This window comes from Silene latifolia, chromosome 5 (genome assembly GCF_048544455.1).
Source record: "Silene latifolia isolate original U9 population chromosome 5, ASM4854445v1, whole genome shotgun sequence".
NCBI lineage: Eukaryota > Viridiplantae > Streptophyta > Magnoliopsida > Caryophyllales > Caryophyllaceae > Silene > Silene latifolia.
Window position 1 is genome coordinate 9,439,929 of NC_133530.1, and position 8,166 is coordinate 9,448,094.

General features: G+C 34.1%; 1 long non-coding RNA gene across 2 annotated transcripts; it reads left to right on the top strand.

The window, feature by feature from the left end:
- The first annotated feature begins 911 nt into the window (after nt 1–911).
- On the top strand, nt 912–3,698 carry LOC141655876 (uncharacterized). 2 transcript variants are annotated; one of them, XR_012548216.1, is made up of 3 exons: nt 912–1,196; nt 1,315–1,388; nt 3,415–3,698. It is a non-coding gene; the product is annotated as an uncharacterized LOC141655876 (long non-coding RNA). The 2 variants fall into 2 exon arrangements; XR_012548217.1 differs by lacking the exon at nt 3,415–3,698 and adding an exon at nt 1,712–1,989.
- Nucleotides 3,699–8,166: the final 4,468 nt, after the last annotated feature.

Consider the following 8,166-nt stretch of genomic DNA (forward strand, 5'->3'; position numbering starts at 1 on the left):
CCCTTTTACAAAGGGGTTAACAAGGAGAGTATTCCTTGAGATGTCGAGGGAAATGGGGCTTAGGTCCTTGAGTCAAGATTGAGTGATTCTTGATGGACTCTATAGTTTTCATTCCTATGGCATTTAACAATCCATAGCTATTTATGGTGGTGCTTTTGAGACGCACTTGATGAATTGTGTCTTATTTGAGGTTGGACTTTTGTCCTTCATAGCACTTATGAGAAGTGCTACTGAAAAGCACTTGAGCTACCTATGGGGGCGTGATGGTTTAGCCACCATCTATGTGAGAATACTCAAATCCTCGCTAGAGCACTCACCTAAACCAGAGTAAACGCATGACTTTAAAAAAGGCGTTGCACTTTGAAATCACGGAGAACAGTTTTTGAAGGTATGATATGTGTTCGGTAAACCGCAAGTGTAGATTACCTTAACTAAACACATTCTAAATTACCTTAACTAAACACATTCTAAATTGTAAGAATATATGTGACTCCTATATCGAGGGGAATGTAGGCATTCATTTTCTGTCCAATTCTGAACTCCGTTGCTCCATCCTCACATTCCAAATGGTACGGAGTATTGTTTTCTACTTCCTCATCGCAAACCCTCTTCGGCCTTTTCTTTTATACTTTTGTTGGGTGTCTTTCTAATCTACGTTTTATCCAGTAGTAAGGCAATAATCTTTTATATAAACTACATGTGTGTTATAACTATAACTCTACAGTTTGCCCATCTTGTTGTAGGAGTTGCTGGATCGAGTTGCTTTCAATTTTTCAAGGCATAATACTACAATTTCCTATAGTGATTAATAACGGCAGGCCAATTGTAATCGGTAGTCATTTATATAATATGCAACTAGCTCCTAAATCAAAAATGTTCATCTATACTAAATTATAAAACAAGAACCACTCCACACTAATTTTCCCGCTCAACTCAAAACACTACTCAACCCTATTTATAAAAGAAAAATCTCCATCCAACGTTTTAGCCGTCGCCTTCCTCATGTATGATGTATCCAGTAGCTAAACCAAATTTCTACCATTCACGGTGAAGTTGAGGTTGATAATTTATTTCATTCACCAATCTTCTATCCTTCTCAAAGTTACATCCAAGTGTAATTATCTATCGAAGAAGATGGATTATTAATTGATGTTGATAAATTCGGTTCTGATTAATTATTTTGCCCAAAATCAAAGGTAATGCTCTATTTCCGGTAAATTCACTACTTACCCTTTAAATTCGTTAAACTATAATCGCTTACAAAATTGAGTATATTAATCTTAATTACATTCTAATTTTTGGATTTGGATGTAGGTTTGATTATTTAGTCCCATGATGATAGCATAATTGAGGCTATGAATCTATGATTTTGATTGAGATTACATAAGGTTAGTTAGCCTTCGAAGTTATCTGATTTTATCGCATATTCAAGAAATGATTTTGAATATGGTTGAATATGGTTCTCCGACATTTTATCATTTTAATCTATGGAATTTTTGCAAATCTAAGGTTTGATAGCAGTGATACTGTGAAATATTGCTTTGCATTGAGATTTTGATACCGTGAAATATTGCTTTCCATTGAGATTTTGATAATCAAATGAGATTTTGATAATAATGACAATTAATGTGATGTAATCAATTAAGATTTTGATAATAGTGAGTGTGTGAAATAATATCAACTGATTTTGCTTTCCATTTTGATCTTTTAGAAGCTAGCAATCTCAAACTTTCACTGTAATCAAAGGAAGCGGTTACTACGCAAACTCTGTTGTTAATAAGAATGGTTGGCATGGCTCCTGTGGCATGATCAAAATAATTTTATGTGGGCTGCCATATGATTTATGTGTTAATGATTTCAGGTAATTTAAAAAGATGAACTATACAAAATGCTCCTTCTCTTGAGCTATGATAGGCTTCTCTACACCATTTGCTCTTTTAAAGTATTTTTGCATATCAAATAAGTATTATTCTTGAAATGTTAGAGTTAAGTCTCTTTTTTGTATTAGCTCAATAGATGAATATGTCAAATGTTTAAGTTGAATATTTATTATATAGAGGGAAGAATGGTCTCAGGGGATAAAATGGTGTGACAACAAATATTCTTAGAAGTAGATATAGATACACCATTTTGCACTAGCTAGCTTAGTTCGTGGTATAGCCACGAGGAGTACACATGACCTATGTTCGAATCTCACACGAAAAAAATTGCATACACAACTTTGTACTATAGATATCCTTACTAACCTTTGTGTTTTATACCATTGTAGATTTATTGGGATTTCGGTTCTTAAAATAGTGATTAGATTTGGGAATTGGTATGTAAGTATCCGGCATTAATTTTTACGATGCATCTTTTATGATTAGATTTCACCAAATTATACACCGTTTTATGAAACACGCGCTCATGGATGAAAAAGTTTCCGCCTAATAGATCCGTCTTAACATTGAAACGGCCAAATATCATCCCACTTGAGTATATAGGACAAATGTTTTACCATAATAATACTACTTCCTAAACAATACAAAGAACTCAAGAGTCAAACTTTCATACCTCTGCCTCTCCTATTTTTCCACTCCAAATATCTTATCTTAATCTTTCATCTTTTTCCCCCTCGCTTTCTCTTGCATTTATAATTTACACATACTTCGTAGTCTTTAGCTTTATGGATTTGGGACGGAGGGAGTATTCTATTTCTATTCTTTTTACCCTAGCCTATGTAACTTCCGTTCTTAATGTGGATTATAAGATTTAATTAACTATATTCCTCAGTAACAATGCTTGATCATCTTTAATGAGTAGCTCTCCAATCGAACTAATTAAGCATCCTGTTTATGCATCTCTATAGTATGATAATTTTGTTGCAATTGTCATGTTCTATCTATTAGTCTTTATCTTTGTAGGATAAGGGTCCAATTCTCCATTACTCTCCTTACGACTTACTTTTGCACTCAACTAGACATGGACGTCTTTAAAAAGAGTGACAATACTAACTGGGTTATGTGTGGGATTATTAAGGGAAAGTTTTGTTCAATATAAGTTTTATATATCTGCAAATTCTATTAGACTTTATACTTTTAAAAGTTTTTTGGGAACATATTTATCTTATCATGCAAAAATGCAGATTTAGTGACACCATATGCGAATTTCACATAGTGATTTAATTAACATTTTACAAATTTTGTTTTGTCGAATTTTTCCTAATGCTTTATTACTACACATTTTTAATAAGACTTTATTTCAAGAGCTTATTTTTATTACGAGAATTAAACACTTCATGTCGTAATTTTGCAGCTTGCGCTTATTTCTTTTGCAATTATACAGTCGGTTCATAGTTTAGGCCGGTTTAGGCCATGGAAATGTTCAAGATTTCTTTCTTTTATGATTTTTTAGAACATTCAATACTAATGCCAGATTGCTAGCTATACACAACAATGGTGGGACAAATTCATGCGCATCCTGTTTAAGTTGATTCATCAATACTCTCAGGGCCCAGGGGTCAAGGATGAGTTTGAGTTCAGTTAATATCAGTCCCAGAGTTTTTTTTTTTGGCCTATTCCATGTAATTTAATGATTATATTTGGGTGTCATTAGATGTTGTCTTATTGTGTAAATTATCTTTAATAGCATAATTTATCAACTGTAATGAAGAAATTTGCCGCTTGTGCAGCGCTTAGAGAACTACTCCTGCCGTCTTACTTTTATATTTTTATAGGGGTGTTTTAATCTAATATGAAACAAATGATTCGAACGCAGTGAGTATTTTCTTAATCTATTCAAGCTTCTTGAACAAGCACCGGATATAATTTTTGCAAATACGTTCTTTAAAGATATTTACAGCGTAAAAGTCGTGTTGTGAAACGTGATAAAGAAACAAAACAAAGTGGAGTTGAATGGAGGGAGTAGTATTTTACATGTACCATCATTGACATCTAGGGAATACAATATTTCATTGTTCCATACATACTTATATCTAAGTCCTTGAAGTTTCTCAAAAATAATTTTGAAACTAAATTAAAATACTGTTTTATATATACCCGTGCTACTTTGCACGGGTTTTAAACTAGTTGTAAGAATATATGTGACTCCTATATCGAGAGCTCGAGACTCTTATTGAAAATAAATACGGAGTAATTAGTTTTATTGTTCTGTAAACCGCAAGTGTAGATTACCTTAACTAAACACATTCTAAATTGCCTACTTTGGTTAGCAAATAAGGTAGGAGGCATTCATTTTCTGTCCAATTCTAAACTCCGTTGCTCCATCCTCCCATCTAATGCTATCTACACACATTCATTTTCTGTCCAATTCTAAAATCTCTTAATGCTATCTCTTTCTTTTATACTTTTGGTGGGTCTCTCAGCTCTGACTGCTGTTTGAATGTCTCTAGTTACAGTTTCCGCCGCCGTATATTAGTCCTTCAGAGGAAGTTTCGGCGGCGAGTTGTCCGCCGCCCGTCTTTTCGGCCGAAACCAGCCTGTTGATAAGGTTTTCGGCGATGGTATATGTGCGTTTTTCTCTCTTTTTATTGTTACGCGATGATTTGTTAGTGTTTTGGTGAATTTTGTTGTTTTTTTAGGTTAATTACTTGATTTTTATTGAGATATTGCCTAAAATTGATGTGATCGTAGGTGAAATTGTGTGCACTTCGTAGCTTTTTATGGTGTTAGAAAAACGATTGTTTTATGAGAAAACAAATAATTTTTGTTTTGTTGCGGGTATCATCGATTATTATTGAATTCGGTTCAGTTTCTGTTTAATTCGGATTGAATTGGGTTTCGGGTACTATCTAAGTTACTCATATTGGGTGTTCGATGGGCTATCAATTCAGATAATTTTACATCGATTTTTCAGGTTCGGGTTTATTTATTTTGCCATGTCTAGAAACATCTCCTGCAAAATTTAGATGATGAACCCGATACCAATGCCTTTCTTCTAGGCCTAAACAAGATTTATGTTATGGTGGTTGTGAATATACACAGAATTTGGAGGAGATCTTGTCTGTCATGTGGCTTATGTCTCAGTTTCCTGTTTTTGTTTTTTTTTTTTGTATTGCTGTATGTCACAATCACTTCATATAAGAATACAAGAAGAAATGTTAGGAGCTTAAATACAAAGTTGATATTTCAGTGTTTTAGGTTTCTGATAATGAATCAAGTACGAGAGACCTTCCAATCTTGTATAGTGGTTGCTTAACAGATTTTTCTGTGTATTGTTTGTCTGATAAATTTCGGCTAGCATAGCTTTTTACTGTATAACTCGGTACCAGCTAGTAAAAGATGCCATGCAAACTTCGACCAGTTTAGTTTTTTACTATCTTTTTTGTTTATTGAAATTGAAGTGTGAAAGTTTCTTGTGGTGTCGGAATTTGGACATGCGACATACAGGCAAAAAGAATTGTCCAATATGGATAGGTTTATTGTGGACTGGGATTCTTATGAAAAAAAAAAGCCTCTTTGCTATTTATTATTTGATTTATAAAAATGAATTCTTACATGTCTGCGATTTTTATAAAAATGAATTCTTACATGTCTGCGCTCTTAACTCGCAGCTAATACCAGCTAAAATTGAGATCCGCACCGCAAAAGCTGAAGCAATCCATACAGGCTTCCCTTGTTCAGAAGATAAACGTGTCAACTGGTAAGCATCACAGGCTAAGATTTTTTATTATAAGAACAAGAAGAATACAATTAATTATGAACGGTCCGATCAAATTGGGAACCAATAATAAAAGTAAACATAAAAACGTGAACCACAAAATTAATGTAATCACTTTGACATTGTCAAACCATCACAGGTTTAATTACTCATCAGTAGCCTTTGTTTTGTTTTGTTAGTTAGTGCAGAAATTAGTGATTCTTCTTGAAAAGTCATGCCCAAGTTACATTCCAGAAGATGAAGACAATACTACTTCACATCTTCAAGTCGTTGCACGACTTCAAATTCATTACAACCATAGGGAATGGAGCGAGTTTTCGTCCCTTTTTCTTGTGGACTGAAAGTGTCTAAAAATTGAATCGACCTGAATAAAACTGAAAATTAAGTCCAAGTGAAAATGACCTTAAGCTATTTCACAAAATTACAAGTCATGAAAAAAAGAGTAGAGACCTCTATATAAACCACTCACACAATTTGTTCGACTCACATTTACAGTTTCATCCACAACATTAAAGATAAAATGAGTCCTCAATTTACCTTCAAATTATATGGTCAATCACTTTTTCTTCTTCTATTGTGTGTTTGCTTGACCTACTTTGATTGTCATGCTAGTTCAGAGACTGATAGTAAAAATAATACAGATATACAATGTGTGGAGAGTGAGAGAGATGCATTGCTTGAGTAAAAATAATACAGATATACACTACCTGGGTCAAACCTTCGCCGCCATTGGCTGTAGACCCTCGTCATTCTCCATAGCTAATAACGACCGAATACCTTCATTCGCCTTTGGCCGCCAACTTTCGCTCTCACCTTTCGACCACCGCGTTTTGCTCGCCGCCAGCCTCTCTTCCAGAATCCATGAAGGTATATTTTCGATTCTAATTACTTCAATCTTCTATATTTTTTGCTTGGTTCGATTTAGGGTTATGTTTCTTTCAAATTTAGGGTTTAGATTCTCTAATTTGTAAATTGGGTTCATTTATGTATTCTTTTGTGTATTCCAAAAGAGTAGTATATGACTAACAAATGAGTAAGTCTTGCTTAAAACGGGTTGGATTTTAAGACGGGTCGTTGTGTGAGAGGAAATGGGTAGAGGGGACAAAGGTGGGACCTCCCATGTGCTTCTCCACTCACCCTAAATGGGTATTTTGTGAGAGAATATGGTATCCGTCTTATTAATAAGACGGATACCTTGGTCTGAAATAAGAATTGGTGCTAACAAATATTTTGTTGTGTTGATGCTGAAGTAGTTGATTTAAGCTGCGATTTACCGTTCAGTTTAATTGTAGTTGAAGCTAATAAACATAGCAAATCTCTAATTCTACTCGTTAATCAAAATTAGGGTTAACTTTAATGTTAATCAATTTTTTAGTTCAATACTTAGTTTTCCTATTGTTAATTTAGGGGTTTGTCTTAATTTAGGGGTTTCTTGTTGTTATTTAAGTGTTGTTGCTGCTGTTGTTCATTATTGTAGGTCTCTTCTCATTTCTATAATTGGATAAAAGAAATAAAGAGTAAGCGATTGTTCATTTTTATGTTTTAATTCACAGGAGTAATCAAGATAACTCTAAGTTTATTGTTTATAACAAGCATTACAAGTCTTAAAGATCATGGTTGTATCAAAGTAACAAATTCATACTCAAAAGAGCAGTCTAACAGCAAAACAGAATTCAGGGCCCTGTTCTTTACATCATATCTTGAGCTACACTCAGTCATTCTTGATGTTCTTTATATTTTTGCAAAGCTTGGAATGTTAGTTAAAACTGAGAGCTGGAATCATGCTCATAGCTTATGTGTATCTCGAGTTATAGCCTCTGCAAACAGACCCTGCAGGAGAATAATCTACAGCACAATTCTGACCTGAACTTACTTAAACCCATATATCTCTTAATTGAAGACATTTTATTGCATGATTCCAATTGGAGAGTGTAGCTAACTCATCTAGCTTCGATTTGGTATATGAGACACCTAGTGGTTCAACCTGAGGCAATAGTTATAAGGTCTGCAAAATGTCCCTGAATGCTGAACTGTTACAGCATAGTTCAGCCTTGACCTGCTTGCACTCAAACGTACATAACTCATAATCCAGGAGGCCATTTCATGTGATTCCAATTGGAAATGAAAGCTAACTCATCTAGCTTTTATTTGGCACCTATGGGGCATTCTAATTCATTCTGAGGAGCACGATATGGTCTCTGCAAGCTGGGTCTAATGTCAACAATGCTATACATTGGTCTGTTTTATTATTCTCATTACAATCCAGAAAATCCTCACAAAAACAACCTTTTCCTTTGTTTGTTCACTGTTCTATTGCTCAAAGTTTCAGAATATTTTGTTCATAGTTGTCTTGTTTCTAAGCGACTCAAATTAGTCGTAATCTCAAGTTACATGCTTCACAAATTACCCTAGTGCCTCAAGATATCTAGCAGACTGAAGAAAAAAATGGTTTAATATCTGATATCTATAAATGTAATCGCAAATTGTTTGTAAATGTTGTACAGTTGG